The 17,379-nt window shown below is 38.6% G+C and overlaps 1 pseudogene; it reads right to left on the reverse strand.

Moving 5' to 3' along the window:
• Positions 1–8,716: 8,716 nt before the first annotated feature.
• LOC123821143 lies at positions 8,717–10,736 on the reverse strand (annotated as a pseudogene).
• Between the last annotated feature and the right edge of the window lie 6,643 nt (positions 10,737–17,379).

Raw genomic sequence — 17,379 nt, forward strand, 5'->3', positions numbered from 1 at the left:
TTCTATTACAGATTAAACTTTTTGTTGTTGTTCACAAGGCTATCATCTCTCTCCTGCCACAGCTACTGCCACAGTAGCCTAAATATTTCCCTACATCAATTCTTGTTCCTTACCAATCTGGTTACCACACTACAGCCAGAGTAATTTTTTCAAAATTCAAATTTGATTCTGTCTCTATTTCTCATTCCTTCTTTCTCTGTCTCTCTCACACACACATACTCACATGCTTAAAATTTATAGATGTCTTCAATTGTCTTGCTAATATTCTTAGAACAGAGACATAACTTGTCATGTAGTCTAAAGCTCCATATGGTCAGCTTTTGCACTCCATCAATGAGACTGGAGAGTCTGAAGAGTCTCAGTTTGCACAATTCTCCCTCAATTCTGTTTCAGTCACACTGGCTTTTCAATGAAGGTCATTTTCCTGCATGAACCCATTTATCCTCCTGTACTTAAACTCTTTATCTTTCCCTCATCTTTCAGTTCCTGGCTCAGTCATTTCCTGTTGTACCTTAGCAGTGTTTCATTTGTTTGATGCTTATCTTATTTATGTCTCTACCTCTGCACTTGACTTTAAGAGTCATGAGGCATAGAATGTTGTTTATTGCTTGTCCTTATATTCCCCATGTGTAGCGCAATACCTCACAGAATGTGTTGCACAAAATGCTGTAGTTGATATTTACTTCATTTGCAAAGGAATTCAAATACATATTCTAGAATAAATGAATGAGATAAAATCAATGGGACTTAATATGAATTAGGCATATGTATGGGAGTAATTGATATGAAAATGTAAAATGTCTGAGACTCAGAGAATGCAGCAGGGATCAGTCCTCAAAGCCCAGGGCACTGCTCAGGGCAAGCTGGTGCTTGCGCCTGCGGGATGGGTGGGGGAGGAATGTACCAGTGCTCAGCAAGAAGGCCACCAGTGTGGCTGGAAAGGTGCAGAGGGTGCACCGAGGATGGAGAGTGTGATGGAGCAACTCAGCCTTCTGACTAATTGCACAGCGCTAGGACTATGGTGCTATGGGGTGATAATGAATCTGCTGTTTATATGTTAATACCAATGATTATGGCTGACAGAACACAGGTCTGTTTCTGAACTACCATAAAATCCAAGTTTGATGTTAATTATGCATTTAGACATCTAAAAAGCTTGCTTCACTTTGTAGCAAGTTGTGAATCTGTGGAATACTTGATTCTATTAAAGAGAGGAGCAAATCCTTACTGTCAAGATATTTCAGGCTGCACTCTACTTCCTTTGGCAACTAGATATATTTATAACAAGTGCATGAGTAAATTATTAGAATACAGTGCTGATGTCAACATTTGTAATAATGAAGGCCTTATAGCAACACACTGGCTGTCTGTGAATAGGTGGACAAAACTATTCCATGACCTTGTACAACACTTGAGTGATGTCAATGTTGAGGATGCAATGAGGCAGATAGTGCTGCATGTAGCCTGCCAGAATGATCACAAGACAACAGTGCAGTGCTTTCTAGACAGTGGTGCTCATATTAACAGTCCAAATGTATCAGGAGCCACTCCATTGTACTTTGCTTGCAGTCGTGGTCAGAGTGACACAGCACAGATTTTTCTCTTACAAGGAGCCAAATATCTGCCAGATAAAAATGGAATAACCCTTTTGGATATATGTATACAGGGTGGATGTGGAGACACCTGTGAAGTATTAATTCAGTATCACCCTAGTCTTGACACAGAATGAAGATGTCTGAGAAAACATGTTACGGCAAGTTCTAGATTATTTATCTCAGCAAAGTGAAAGCCAACACCTAAAGATTTTAACAAACTTTGCTGAAGGAAATTGCCACAACAAATGGTCATAAATTGCTTTGTAATCAGAAAGCATTTATATTTTATGTATACTATGGCCTATCTGAAAAAGGTCCAGCCATTGTTAATTTAATGAGAATGCTTTGTGCAACATCTATGTTACCTGGCAGCCAAAGAAAGTGGACTGGAATGCACATGTGTGAACAACAATAACTTCACTGTATTAGTCAGAGGGGACAGTAAATATCATTGAATGAGCATGTGTACTGTATGGCCGTCACCTTCAAAATGACTGATCAAGTAGAGCCACAAATCTACATCAAATTTTGTGTTATGCTTAAACATCCTCCACCTGAACTATTCAGACAATTCAGAAGTCCTCAGCTATGGGTACCTGGTGATTGGCAGCTGCATCACAACAATGCACCCACTCAAGCATCATGTTTCCTGCAGAGTTTGTGGTAGAAACAAATCACTCAGGTGACTTAGTGCCCCTACAGTCCAGATTTGTTTCCCTGTGACTTCTGGCTTTTCCCAAAACTAAAATCACCTTTAGAAGGGTGATTTTAGACCATCAATGAGTTTCAGGGAAATACGACACTGAAGCTGATAATGATAGGGAGAACTGTGTGAGGCCCCAAAGTGCCTAATTTGAAGGGGACTGAGGTGTCATTGCCCTATGTACAGTGTTTCTTGTATCTTATATCTTCCTCAATAAATGTCTCTATTTTTCATTAGAAAAAGAAAAAAAAAATGACTGGCCAAGATGGAGGCACAGGTAGATATACTGTGCCTCCTCACAAAACCAAAAGAAGGAAAACAACAAATTTAAAAACAAAAACAACTGGAATAGACAGAAAAATTGAACTACATGGAAGTCTGACAACCAAGGAGTTAAAGAAGAAATATGCATTCACACCAATAGGAGGGGCGGAGACTGACAGCCAGGTAGAGAGGACGTGTAGCAAGGAGGCAGCTGGAGGACTGGGGTGGGAGAAGCAGTGGCTGGCATCCCACATTTGTATGTGGATAAACCAGGAGGAACAACTGGGGAGTGAGACAGACCATACAACCCAGGGTTCCAGCATGGGTAAATAGAGCCTCAAAGCCTCTGACTGAAAAAAATCTGTGGGGGTTGAGGTTATGGGAGAAACTCCCAGCCTCATGAGAGAGTTCGTTGGAGAGATCCATGGGGTCCTAGAATGTAAACAAACCCACCCACCTGGGAATCACAACCAGAAGTGCCCAATTTGCTTGTGGGTAGTGGCAGAGGGGACTGGAAGCCAGCAGAGAGCTGAGCAGGCCTCATAGTTCACTCTTGGACCCCTCCACTACTTACAGTGCAGCAATATGGGTTGCCCCACCTTGGTGAATACCTAAGTTTCCACCCCTTACTACATAACAGGCACTCTGAGACAAAAACCATGGCCCAAATGAAAGCACAGATCAAAGCTCCAGAGAAAATATAACTAAGTGATGAAGAGAAAGCCAACTTACCACATGCACAGGTCAAAACACTGGTAATCAGGATGCTCACAGAATGGTTGAGTATGGTAAAAAAATAGAGGAAGAAGTGAAAGCTATGAAGAGTGGAATAAAGGGAAGCAACAGTGAAAGGAAGGAAACCAGGACTCAGATCAATTTTTTGGACCAGAAGGAAGAAATAAACATTCAACCAGAACTGAATGAAGAGACAAGAATTCAGAAAAATGAGGAGAGGCTTAGGAACCCCTAGGACAATTTTAAACACTCAAACATCTAAATCATAGGGGTGCCAGGAGGAGAAGAGAAAGAGCAAGAAAGAAAAAACTTATTTGAAAAAAGAATGAAGGACAACTCCCCTCATCTGGCAAAAGAAATAGAATTCTAGGAAGTCCAGGAAACTCAAAAAGTCACAAAGGAGTTGGACCCAAGGAAGCACACACCAAGGCACATTATAATTATATTACCTAAGATTAAAGATAAAGAGAGAATCTTAAAGTAGCAAGAGAAAAGGAGATAGTTATCTACAAAAGAGTTCCCATTAGACTATCAGCTGATTTCTCCAAAGAAACCTTGCAGTCAAGAAGGGGCTGGAGAGAAGTATTCACAGCCATGTAAAGCAAGGACCTACATGTTGGGAACTGTCCTGCCTGGTATCAGAAGCTGTACCCCCCACCAAGGCTAAGGCTGAGGGAATGACCTTCGACCATAAGCCACCAAGTAGACAAAAACTTATCTCCCTGGAAGGAGCGCCGCTTCTGCTCTTTTCACTTCATCCATAACTAGCCCCCAATGCTTGGTCGGTTAGCCAATGACAGGTAAGATTCCCCAAGGGAGGAACGATCTAAGACAGGCACGATCACATGGGAGGCCCCCAAGGAAAGACTTCGGGCGCTACAGCAAAAGAGGGTTATGGACCCTCACCCCTGAGCTTTGACAAAGCCTGAGTCTTCATTGTGAGAAATCTCCTAATCTCTTGGCTGCCTTACTTCCCTTGCTCCACCTAAGCCTGAAACACTGACAGACGGTGGTACAGCCCTGTGCTGGAAAGGGCGGGTTCCCCGGGTGATCAGGCCTAAGAAAGAATATGTAAAATCCTGTGAAACCTGCTTTGTTTAGAATGTTCTCAATTAACTGATAAGGGTCCAAGGAAGAAGTAAGTTTATTCCTCAAAGTTTTACACCGCTTTAGCTATCTGACCCTTACTCAAAATGGTCGGACTCCTTGTTATCTATTATTCGATCCTTACTTCTTGGCAATGATTAATGAGCTTTACCTGAATTCCTGTGTAAATGAACCCAATAAAAGCCTGCTCAGGTAGGAGAATGGGGCACTTTCCACTAGAGAGAGTGACTGTTTTGTCCTTATTTCCCCACAGAATCTGGTTGTCTCTGTGTATGTTTTTCTCGTGTTTTGACGAGCCACTCACAGTGTTCTGCGGTCACTGCAGGCAAGTGGTTGTGTCATCTACATGCAAAATTACTCTATCCAGCAAAGCTTTTGTTTAGAATGGAAGGGCAGATAAAGTACTTCCCAGATAAGGTAAAGTTAAAGGAGTTCATCATCACTAGGTCCTTATTATATGAAATGTTACAGGGACTTATTTAAGAAAAAGAAGAAGATAAAAAATATGAACAGTAAAATGACAAAAAACTTGCAACTATCAACAACTGAACCTAAAACAAAAACAAAAACAAACTAGGAAACAACTGGAACAGGAACAGAATAACAGAAATGGAGATCATATAGAGGGTTATCATCAGGGAAGGAGAGGAGCAGATATGGGAAAAGGTACAGGGAATAAGTACATAAATAGTAGGTAGAAAATAGATAGGGGGAGGTTTAGAATAGTATAGCAAATGTAGAAGCCAAAGAACTTGTATATATGACCCTTGGACATGAACTAATGGGGGGCAGTGTCAGAGGAAGGGGGGGTGTGTGGGGCAGAAGGGAATAAAGGGGGGGAATAGGACAATTGTAATAGCATAATCAATAAAATATATTTAAAAAGGAAAAAGTAAAATATTCTTAAGTTTTGATTTTGGGCAATTTTGTTGATGCTGGTGCAATTGACTAAAGAGATTACAAAAATTATTTAGTAGGAGGAGATTGGTCTTATTTTTTGACATATACATAAGGTTTACTAAATAAGTACAGATCTAATTCTTCAGTTGAGGTCCAGACTTAGTAAATTCATTTTGTAGTCACTAGCTTATAAATGGTATTTGTAGTCTTAAATGTGGATCTATATTGTGGAAGAGGGGGAACAAATAGAGTGAGAAGAAAGGAGGGTCGAAGATAAAACCCTGATTAGTGTACCCTAAGATTTAAAATGTGTCATCATAGAAGTCTCAGGAAGAGGAAGTTTCAAAAGAAGGGGGTGTTAGAAGCTATAAATTTTCATTAATATGAGGAATGAATTGGGAATTGTGGAGTTAGTCTTTCCATAGAGGCCCTGTGGAGATGGCAGGATACTCAGGGATGAATGAAGTGATTGATAATAAACAGAAGGACACAGTAGACACTTGATGGCAAGATGGGATCCAGGGAACTTTGTGACAAAGTGAGATTCTACTTAAGAACAGGATATTTGAAACCTGGGGGGACAGAAATAGGGAAGGTAAAGGGAATTCAGAGGCAAGTTGAGGGAGATCATGCTTAATGACCTAAATTTTCTCAGTGACATAGTTCATCAGTTGAGAGAATAAGGACAGGACATTTTGCAGGGTAGGGAAGCTGAAGATGAAGATAAGACTGAGAGCCATCACTGTGGGGAATAGGAAAGGGAACCAACTAGAGCAGGAGAAAGGATTTTTGAGTGAGACTGAAAGCCATACTTGTGTAGTGGAATTTACCCATTAGCACCATGCATCCTCAGGGAAGCAAAGGTAAAAATAGGGGGTTGTGTCATTTTAGGCCTGGACATCATCAGAGTCTATGCAGAGAAATATTAAGAATCAGGACAGGGGAAGGAATTGGTAAAAATGTAGTTGAAATGGTTGACGACAGCAACCAAGTTGACAGGATAGAAAATGAAGCTGGGCTGAGTTGATGATGCACTCAGAAGATGAAATAGTACTATGAGGCTTAAGTTAGGGTAGTTTTATTGAGACAGGTTAAGAGGAAAACTTTAGTCAGGCACTGAAAGGTTAAATTACAGACTGTAGAAAAGAAGCAGTAATGTGAAACCAATAAAAATGCATAACTTGATGTTAGACACACCTGTGTATGAGTCTTGTTTCTTTTAATTAATAGTTGTACAAACTTGGAACTCAATTATTTAATCTTTAAAGTAGAGATAATAATAATTCTGATGTCAAAAGCTTATAGTGAAAATTAAATGTGATAGTGCTCATGAAGCACTTAGCACAGTTTAAAAGATGGTACACTCTCTAGAAGCAAGTGGATATTTGTACTGTTACTTTCATGATGATCATGCTATGACCTCAGAGTGTGGCTATAACTGAGTGGCTGAAGATGTCCAGAAGTGCAGGATTTTGGAGTGGAAAAGACCGGAAACTAGGGTATAGGAAGAGTAATTCATATGGCTGTTTAGATGGATAAGAATATCCTTGCTTTGTCTCATAACTGATATGGGTGCCATGACTATAGGCTAGAGATGGTGCTCTTGGCTTCCCCTTCCCACAAACAGCACTTAACCAAGGAAGTCCAAGGCCCATTCCAACTGGGACCATTTTACAACTGCAAGTACGTGCACAGCCAAGTTCAGTTTTGATTGCTTGAAGTCACTCCCTGTATATCACAGTGCTTCATTTGCAGAAAAGTACGCTCAGGTTTCAGTAATGAGACCTTTTTTAATTGTTTTATTTCTGCCCATAAATTGGTTCTGAGTCAGCCAAATATGCTATTAATTAGGAGACAAACAGCAGAGGCCAGTCCATAGCATTTCCCTTTGCTTATTTAAATAGTCAGCTTATTTGGAGTCAAGCCATATTGATTCTGAGAAAGCTTTATTCAATTAGTGCCCATGTGTGCATTCAGCACTGTGTAGTCAATGAGGACTCAGGTGGGCTTGTGAGTGACTCTGAACACTTCCCAAGAGTATTTAGTCACCACATGTCTTGCATAGAAGATGGAGAGACTCTTGCATCTGCAAGATGGCACTTGTGCTGCTTCTGCGGACACTGACTACAATCAGCACCTGCAAGGCCCCTATAGTCCAGTTGGAAACCCATTAAAGACCACATCAAGGTCTGCAGTGCCACCTAAAAGACCTGGGGAAGATAAATAATGGTGCCTAGCTTAAGAAAAGAAAGGAAGTTAACAGTTAATAAGTGCCTACTGTGTACCAGATACTGTTCTAAGTGCATTACTGATAGAAAAATCATTTTACTGTGTCTTATAGCAAAGACACTAGGCTCAAAGAAGTAAATGCCTTGTCTAGGGTCACACAATATGGTGAAACTGAGATATGAACCCAAGTGTTATGGAGTCTACAGCTCACATGCTTATGGGACTACTAGTGGGTTTTTGTTTTTTCCTATGTGTATATGTGTGTGTGTGGGGGTGGTTTAAGGGCTTACTGGGAAATTTGAACACATTACATAATGAATTATGTATTTGTAGCTTAATAGACTGTCTATGGGGGGAACATCCAGGACCAAGGTAAGATTCTTGTATGTCAAAGCAGGGTATTAGGTGTCTAGGACCCCAAGGCTTATTGGGAAGGTGATAATGAGAATAATCGGGACTGATAGTTGCCTATAAAAGGTGATGAGAGACTTTTCTGGGAAATTTTCAGGAAGATCAGAAATCCAATTCTGTCAGTTGTATCTAATAGAATATTACCACACTTCAGAAGTGATGACCATCTTTCTTTTTGGCTTAAACAGCCTGAAATGAAGTGAGAAGAAAGATGAAGACCAGAAGACACAGGGGTGGTAATAGGATTTAGCATATGAGGGTTACAGAGATTTTGGTAGAAGAATGATTTCACTGGGATAATGGATAAAGTCAATGAGCTATCCTCTCATCAGGAAAAATTACAAAAATAAAACAGAAATTAAGTGCAGGAGTCTGGATGTAGGGTACTCAACCATCCAGTTTGACTAGAATTGTCTTGGTTCTCAACTGAAAGGCCATCATGTGGAAAATCTCACAGCCTGGAATTAGTCATCAATACAGATTCTATGACAGGCTCAGGAAGGGGGTAAGGAGAAGTGGTAGGGCATCTAAGTGCTTGTAACTGTAATCAATTATCTTTCTCAGCCTCTATGTTTTTAATTATAAAGTGGAGAGAAGGATTCCTCTCTTGTGTGGTTACTGATGAGAAGTTTTTGCAATTTATCCATATTCAGTTTTATTCTGAATTAACCAACTGTGAAGAGTGCACACCAAAGAACAGAAAAAGGTAAAAGAACCAATCAAAAAAAGTTCCCTGGCAAGTGGGAGAGAGGTATAACATTAGTTAGGAGCCTTATTTAGGGAGGGAAATGTTGTCCAGGTTATGGATGCCATTTTTGTCAATTATTTGAACACTGAAGGTTGGCAGATTCAGGATGAAGCATTTCTGGAGTTTCTCTAGATATTTCCTAAAAAGCTCCACTGCCATCTTGCATGAGATAGTTGGTGTCTAGTACTGGTCCAGGACACTGAGAGTCAGAAAGGCACCACAGCCATGGGCTACAAAAGGGGCCTTGGCCAAAGCTGCCAGATAGTCCATGTAGTAGAGTATCAGACCCTCATGCTCATCATAGCCAGCTAGAAGGAGGTCGACATGATATGAGGTTCACCTCTGAAGACAGTCAGCAAGCTTTTGGCAGGTGGAATTAACTGCTGCTGTGGGAGACAATTCATAACCATTTTGCATCTTATAAAGTTGCACAGTTTTTTTTTCTGAATATATACTACAAACTGTACAGTGTCTCCAGCCTCTCAAATACATAGGAGTAAGATTTTTTCACTCATCTTAAACATCTTGACATGACTGTCCTTCATCTGGTTAACACTGGTAGCAGCCACCTGGTTGGAGGCAACAAGGATAAAGTCAAGGCCCTGGATGCTGATGATACCTCATGCCAAGGTACTCCATGTTGGTGTGAGGGTTTGGAACTAAAAGGGAGGAGGAACTAAAATCATGGAGCATTCTCTATGAACCATGCTGACACTACAGTGTCTCTTTAATACTCACTTGTAATATTATTATTTTTCTTATTTGATAGATAAGAAAAAATGAGTTAATGAGGCAGTAAGTCACTTGTCCCAAGCTATATGATGAAGGTGGTAGAGTTTCATTTGAGAACAAGATAGTAGGGATAAAAAATTACATATAGCTAAAAAAAATTCTTTGCAAGCGGGGTTGTAAAAAATCCAGGGTTGGTTGCCCCACTGCCTAAGTAGGTCCTTTTGATGCAGGTGTTCCAAAGGTCTATGGACCCTGAAGTCCATGACCCACTGTAGATTCTTGCCTTTGTTCAGGAAAGAATTCACATAAAAGCCAGCTTAGAGTTTGAAGTGTCAGAGAGTTTATTAGTGAAGCAGTGACACAGAGAGTGGCTACTCCACAGACAGAGAAGTCCCTCCATAGTAGGATTTACTTCTTTATTGAGGTACATTTAATCCAGGAGTAGGGCATTCAGTAGGGGGGAGGAATATTCAGAATTTTTCCAGAAAGGGGTTGAAGACTTCTCAGGGAGCCTTGTCAGCCATTTTGTGTCCTCATATTGGCTTTCCTTCCTGATCACAGGAAGGTGTCATGGTGGTGTCACAGGGTGCTGTTAAGCACGCCAATGCATTACAATAGGTGTATGAGGAGGCTAGTGGTTACTGCAAGGTGAAATTAATGGACATGTTGGGTGTAGCAAGCTGGTCTTCTACTGGTTCTAAGCAACAAATTCACTGGGGTATTGGTCTTACTGTATTCATGATAGTCTCTGTAGGCCTTACAAGATGTAGCCATTTTGTCACAAACCTCATCTCACCTTCTACTGAGAAGAGTGGCCGGGAGTGAAGTTACTCCATTTTGAAGTGTCTGAGCTACAGGGTGCCTGATGGTTCTTAAAAGAGCTGACCCTTTTGACCTGAAATTTTGTATTTTTTAAGAAAAAAAATAACTACTCTTTTGAATTTCTGTTAAGTAGAGAATTAGTCATTCCAAGCAAATAGAGATAAAATGGAGTAGGATCTGTTGCAGTAATGCCTAAGCATGCTTGTCAGGGATTATTTCTTCCTGGCTTGAAAGAGGAAAATCATCTCAGAAAAGAGAAGATGCCTTTGGGTATGAAATCTGTTTTCACAGAAGCTGGTTGGCAAGCATTTAACCAGGTGGAGATACACATACCTTAATCCACTGAAACCCAGAAGTTCACAATCTCTATTGGGAAATTAATCATTTCTCGTTGAATTAACTTTTCCAAAACCAACTCTGTAGTGCAGAGCTCCTTGAGAGATCTCTGGATCATGGCACTCAGAACTTCATGGAAGCCTGGATCTGCCATCCTGTTTTGATGTAGGAAACTCCAGCCAGAGTGGTTTTCACACTCAGTGCCCCAACATTATACATCTTAAAAGGAACAAATAACATAGAGATTCTGATCTTTGAAATGATAATTTTATATTTTATTTATGTTTGTTTGTTTTTTTATTTGGAGGTCTCCCACTGTTCACTTTGTTATCGTAATGTGATATGACATTGTTAGAAGCCTGTGCCCCAAGCCTGCTGAGAGGCAGCCTCGAAGACTAACTAGGGTGGTCACAAAAGAGAAGTCCATGAGCAAGTATTCATGAGGTGGTGCCAGAAAAAGTATCATAGTCATCTTCCAAGTGTGGATTTTGTGGGAGTAGACAGTAGGATGGGAATTTTTCAAAAATAATTTTCAAGAGTATGAGAAAATATTAGGACTTTTCTTCAGTCTAGCTGCAAGTTTTTTTGGGGACACTTTCCTCTTCTCTTTGTATTCTTGATTGGCATTGGTAACCAGTTCTTTGGGTCAGCAGGCTCTGATTCCACGCTCACCAGAGAGCTCCTAGTGGGAGCTTTCTTTTCAGTTTATTGGAGGGCTCATACCTGTTTTGGAGAATTGAGACATCTTAATTCTTGGGTGGCATAAGAAGTTTTTCATGTCTCTGTTAATTAACTTGCCTTTATTTTAATAATGTATACTTCTTTTGTGTTGATTTTTTAAATTGAATTTATTAGGATGAAATTGATTTATAAAATTATGTAAGTTTTAGGGATACAATGCTATAATACATCATACGTGTATTGTATTGTGTGTTCACCATCCTAAGTCAAGCTTTTTTCATCACCATTTATCCCTTTTCTACATCCCCCACCTCCCTTTACCTCTTGCAATCACTATATTGTTGTCTGAGTCTATGAGTTGTTTTTCTTTGCTTAATCCCTTCAACATTTTTTCCCAGCCATCAACCTCCTTCCCCTCTGACAGCTGACAATCTGCTCTCTGTATCTATGAATCTGTTTCTATTTTATTTGTTAGTTTGTTTTGTTCATCAGATTTCACATACAGGTAAAACTAGAACAAATACTCCACAAAAGACCCCAAGTTGCCACAGTGATCTTGAGAACAAAGGACAAATTTGGAGGAATCATGCTACCTGGTATCAAACTATACAACAGGGTCATAGTCATCAAAACAGCATGGTACCAGCATAAAAACAGATATAGATCAATGAGAATAGAGATCCCAGAAATGAACCCACACTTTTATAGTCAATTAATATTTGACAAAGGAGGTAAAAATATACAATGGGGCAAAGACAGTCTATTCAATAAATGGTGTTGGGAAAATTGGACAGACACATGCAGAAAAGGAAACTAGACCACCTTCTTACACTGTACAAAAAAATAAACCATGCATAAATTAAAGAGTTAAATGTTAGACTTGAAACCATAAAAATCCTAGGAGAAAACATAGACCATAAAATCTCAGACATTGCTCATAGCAATGTTTTTTCTGATATATGACTTCAAGCAAGGGGAACAAAAGAAAAAATAAACAAATGGGACTATATCTAACTAGAAAATTTTTCATAGCAGAAGAAACAATCTATGAAATGAAAAGATAACCCACTGAATGAGAGAACATATTCACCAAAATATCTGATAGGGCTTAATATTGAAAATTTGTAAGGAACTCTTAAAAATAATGTCACACACCCCCAAAAAAACAATCTAATTAAGGAATCAGCAAAGGACCTGAATAGACACTTCTTCAAAGAGGACATACAGATGGCCAATAAGCATATGAGAAGATGCTGTGCATCATTAATCATCAGAGAAATGCAGATTAAAACCACAATGAGATATCACTTCACATCTGTCAGAATAAATCAAGTGTTGGTGAAGATGTGGAGAAAAGGGAATGCTTCTGCACTGTTCATGGGAATGCAGATTGATGCAACCACTGAGGAAAGCAGTATGGAGTTACCTCAAAAAATTAAAAATGGAACTACTTTATTACCCAGCAATTTAATTTCTGGGAATATATCTAAAGAAACTAGAAATGCTAATTTGCAAGAATATATGGCTCCCATGTTTATTGCAGCATTATTTGCAATAGCCAAGATTTGGAAGTAGCCGAAGTGCTCGTCAGTAGATGTGTAAATGAAAACGAGGTGGTGTATTTATGCAATGGAATACTACTCAGCCATAAAGAAAGAAAATCATGTCTTTTGTGATCACATAGATGGAGCTGGAGAGTTTTATGCTAAGCGCAATAAGTAAATCAGAGAAGAAAATGATAATTTTAAATTTTTTATTCAAAAGCTTTCAATTTCTGTAGAGAAAAATTTTCTAAGCAGGGCAAAAGTGACAGCTAATCAGTGTAGAATTAGAACCACCAATCTGCAACTTATGATATAGAAATTTATTCAAAAAATGTTAGCAATGGATGAAAAACCTTTGGGAAATGTTTTTGGGGAAAAATTTGTGCAGTGACAAATATTACTGACTTGATATCAATTATAGAGACTGTAGGTATAAATTCAATATTACATCACTCATATGACAATAAACATGCAAAGAACAAAGTAAATTAAGCTACTACAGCAAGGTTTTTATATTCTTGTTAGTAATATTGTGATTTATCATAAGAAATATATATTTGGTTTTTACCCCATTCTGTCACAGACCTCCAAAAATGTTTAGAACTTCTTATAACAGGGTAAAGGTATCTCATGTTATGGTAAAGGGGTGTTTTTTTCCAATGCACCTAAAAATGAGGGTAAGCTGCCAGGAGAACCAACCATGTGATTGGAAGGTTAGAACTTTCAGTCCCACCCTTCTTGACCTCCAGAGTATGTAGAATGGCTGGAGGTTAAATCAATAACCAAAGGTCAGTGATTTAATCAATCATGCCCAACTAAGGAAGCTTCCATAAAACCCTCAAAGGGAAGAAGATTTCAGAGAGGTTCTGGTTTGATGAACATGTGGTGGTGTTGGGAAAAGTGGCTAAATCCTAGAGAGCATAGAAGGTCTTCATCCTTTCACATACCATGCCCTATACATCTCTATCATCTGGCTGTCCCAAGTTATATCCTTGTATAATAAACCAGTGACTTAGTGAGTAAAATGTTTCCCTGAGTTTTATGAGTCACTCTAGCAAATTAATCAAATTTATTGGTATCTCTGATCTATAGCTAGTTGGTCAGAACCTCATATGACAACCTGGATTTACCATTGGTGTGTGAAGGGGGAGGCAGTCTTATAGTCTGAACCCTTAATCTTTGGGATCTGATACTATATCTGAGTAGATGTTATCAGAATTGACTTGAATTATAAGATATTGGTATAAGAAAACCTCTACTTATGTCAGGATTGGTGCTCAGAACTTTTCCTTGTAGTAGTAAAGTGGTATATTTAACTTTTAAATTAAGGATTCTTACTGTAATTTTAATAATAACCACTCATGTAATACAAGGAGGTATAACTGAAAACCTAAACAAGAAATTAAAATTAATGACTAAAAATGAGTTTTTAAGCAAGAAAAAGATAAAAGAGTGACAGAAGAACAAAAAACGTAATTGAAAGAAATAAAGTAATGCAACTAAAGCCAGCATGTCAATATATACATTCAATGAAAAGAATGAAACACTCCAATGAAAAGATACAGTTAATAGGTTAGGTTATTTAAAAATGTCAACTTTTGACCCATCAATTCCACTGCTGGGATTATATCCTAAGAACCCTGAAACACCAATCCAAAAGAACCTATGCACCCCAATGCTCATAGCAGCACAATTTACAATAGCCAAGTGCTGGAAGCAACCTAAGTGCCCATCAGTAAATGAATGGATCAAAAAACTGTGGTACATTTACGCAGAGAAATACTGCACAACAGAGAGAAAGAAGGAGTTCCTACCCTTTGTGACAGCATGGATGGAACTGGAGAGCATTATGCCAAGTGAAATAAGCCATGTGGTGAAAGAGTAATAATACCATATGATCTTACCTTTAAGTGGAACCTAATCAACAAAACAAACAACTAAGCAAAATATAACCAGAGACATTGAAATTAAGAACAATCTGAAAGTAACAAGACGGGAGGAGGGGGGATAATGAGGGGAAAAGAGGGAAGGGTTTTCAGGAACAACCATAAAGGACACATGGACAAAACCAAGGGGGGGTGGAATCAGGGGAGGGAGGTGGAGATGGCTGGGGTGGGGTGGTGGGGAGTAAATGCAGACAACTGTACTTGAACAACAACAAAATAACTTTAAAGATTGTTTATCAGTACATAAAGAAATACTAGGAAAATTACTGCCAGATGGCATCTCTTATCTCATTAACCTTTTCCCAAACTCCTTACCTACCCTTTTCTTCTCCTTATAAAATGATCAGATTGAGATGGGATGTTAAGATGGTTTTTAGGGTTCATAACCTGCTGTCTTCTCAGATTGCCAGCATCTGAATGAAGTACCCATAAAGATTCAAAAATGAAATTGAATAAAATAAAATAAAATGTAATTTAGAATTTTTTGAAAAATGACAAGACTGGCAATATTTTGTCTGTAAGAGAAGGGAGTTAACTGTATAGGAGAACAAATTTGTCAATGATACATCAGACAAAGGTTTAATCTCCAAAATGTATAAAGAACTCACACAACTAAATACCAGGAAGAGAAAAAACCCAATTAAAAAATGGGCAAAGGACCTGAACAGACACTTCTCCAAGGAGGACATACAGGTAGTCCACAGACATATGAAAGGATGCTCAACATCACTTGCCATTAGAGAGACAGATGCAAATTAAAACTACAGTATGATATCACTTCACACTTTTCAGGATGGCCATCGTTAATCAATCAACAAGTGCTGGTGAGGTTGTACAGAAAATGGAACCCTAGTACCATGTTGGTGGGAATGTAGACTGACACAGCCACTGTGGAAAACAGTATGAAATTTCCTCAAAAAAATAAAAAATGAAACTGCATTTTGACCCAGCAATTCCACTGCTGGGATTATACTGAGAATCCTGAAACTTCAAAAGAATTTAGGCACCCCTATGTTCACAGAAGTGCTATTTACAATAGCCAAATGTTGGAAACAGCCTAAATGCCCATCAGTAGATGAATGGATAAAAAAACTGCTACATTTACACAATGGAGAACTATGTGGCAGAAAGAAAGAAGGCATTCCCACCTTTTGCAACAGCATGAATGGAACTGGAGTGTATTATGCTATGTAAAATAAGCCAGTCAGTGAAAAACAAATACCATTTGATTTCACTTATAAGAAGAATCTAATGAACAAAATGAACTAGCAAGTAAAACAGAACAAGAGATATGGAAACATGGAATACACTGACAGTTGCCAGGGAGGAAGGAAGGGGGTGGGGACTGGTTGAAAAAGGTGAAGGGATTAGTCAGAGTATGTATGAAGGACCTGTGGACATGGACAACGGTGTGGGGAATAACTGTGGGAGTGGGAGGTGGGCTGGGCAAAGGAGGGCTAAGGGGGGAAATGTGACAACTGTAATACAGTAAACAAGAATAATAAAATAAATATACGCTTAGATTGATTGAGTAAATATTGATAAAAATAATATTATGAAACCAATAGCCAAAAGAACACTGCTGGCAATATTAATAGTAGACCAAATAGAATTCAAGTTATGAAGACTTACCATGAAAAAGAGAAATATTTTATAATAATGTCAGTTTACTTGGAAGACATAAGCATAATAAAAATGTTTACAAATGAGCATCAACTTCTACTTTATAAAACTGAATTGAAAAAGGATCAAGATTCAATGTGTAAAAGTTAAATATAAAAAGCATTTAGCAGAAAACATAGAATAACTCTGTGACCTGATATAGACAAACATTTCTTAGGACATAGATAGGAACATCCATAACAGAAAACAACATGGATAAATTATACTTTATCAAAGTTCTGCTGATCAAATGACATTCTTAATAAAATGTGTAAGCAAGCCAAAAATATGGAGAAAATATTTTTATTTATAGCACATATAACTGAAAAAAAAAGCATCCAATATACATAAAGAACACTAAAACCTAGTGGAAATAGTTAAAAATTGAACAAAGACATTACAAACATGACATTAGAATGATTTGTATGCCCCCACAAAAGTATTTAACCTAATTAGTCCTTCCTCCCTCTCTTTCTTCTTCCCTCTCACCTGCTCAGTTCTTACTTGCTCTGTTGAAGCAAACTGTAGTATTATGACCTTCCCTTTGGAGAGACCCATTTGTTAAGAAACTGAAGTTCAATAGCTAATAATGAACTAAGGTCCTCAGTTCAACAACCTGTTAGGAACTGAATCTTGTCCATAACCCCATGAGTGATATAGAATCATAATTTTTCCCAGTAGCACTTTGAAGTTACTGAGGCCCCAGCCACACCTTGACTTCAGTCCAGTGAGAGACCCTGACCCACAGAACCCAGTAACCTGTGTGTGCCCAGATTTCTGTGCTCAGATTCCAAATCCACAAGAATTGTGAGATAATAAATGTTTATTGCAAGAGCTGCTAAGTTTTGTGATAATTTGTTACATAGCAATAGATACTTAACATAGTGACTTTGTTAAAAATCAATTGATTAATTGTCTCCATGTCTGGACTTTTTCACCTATTGACCTATTTGTCTGTATTTTA

Source organism: Phyllostomus hastatus, unplaced genomic scaffold (genome assembly GCF_019186645.2).
Source record: "Phyllostomus hastatus isolate PE091 unplaced genomic scaffold, TTU_PhHast_1.1 phas_contig_38, whole genome shotgun sequence".
In the NCBI taxonomy this organism is placed as follows: Eukaryota; Metazoa; Chordata; class Mammalia; order Chiroptera; family Phyllostomidae; genus Phyllostomus; species Phyllostomus hastatus.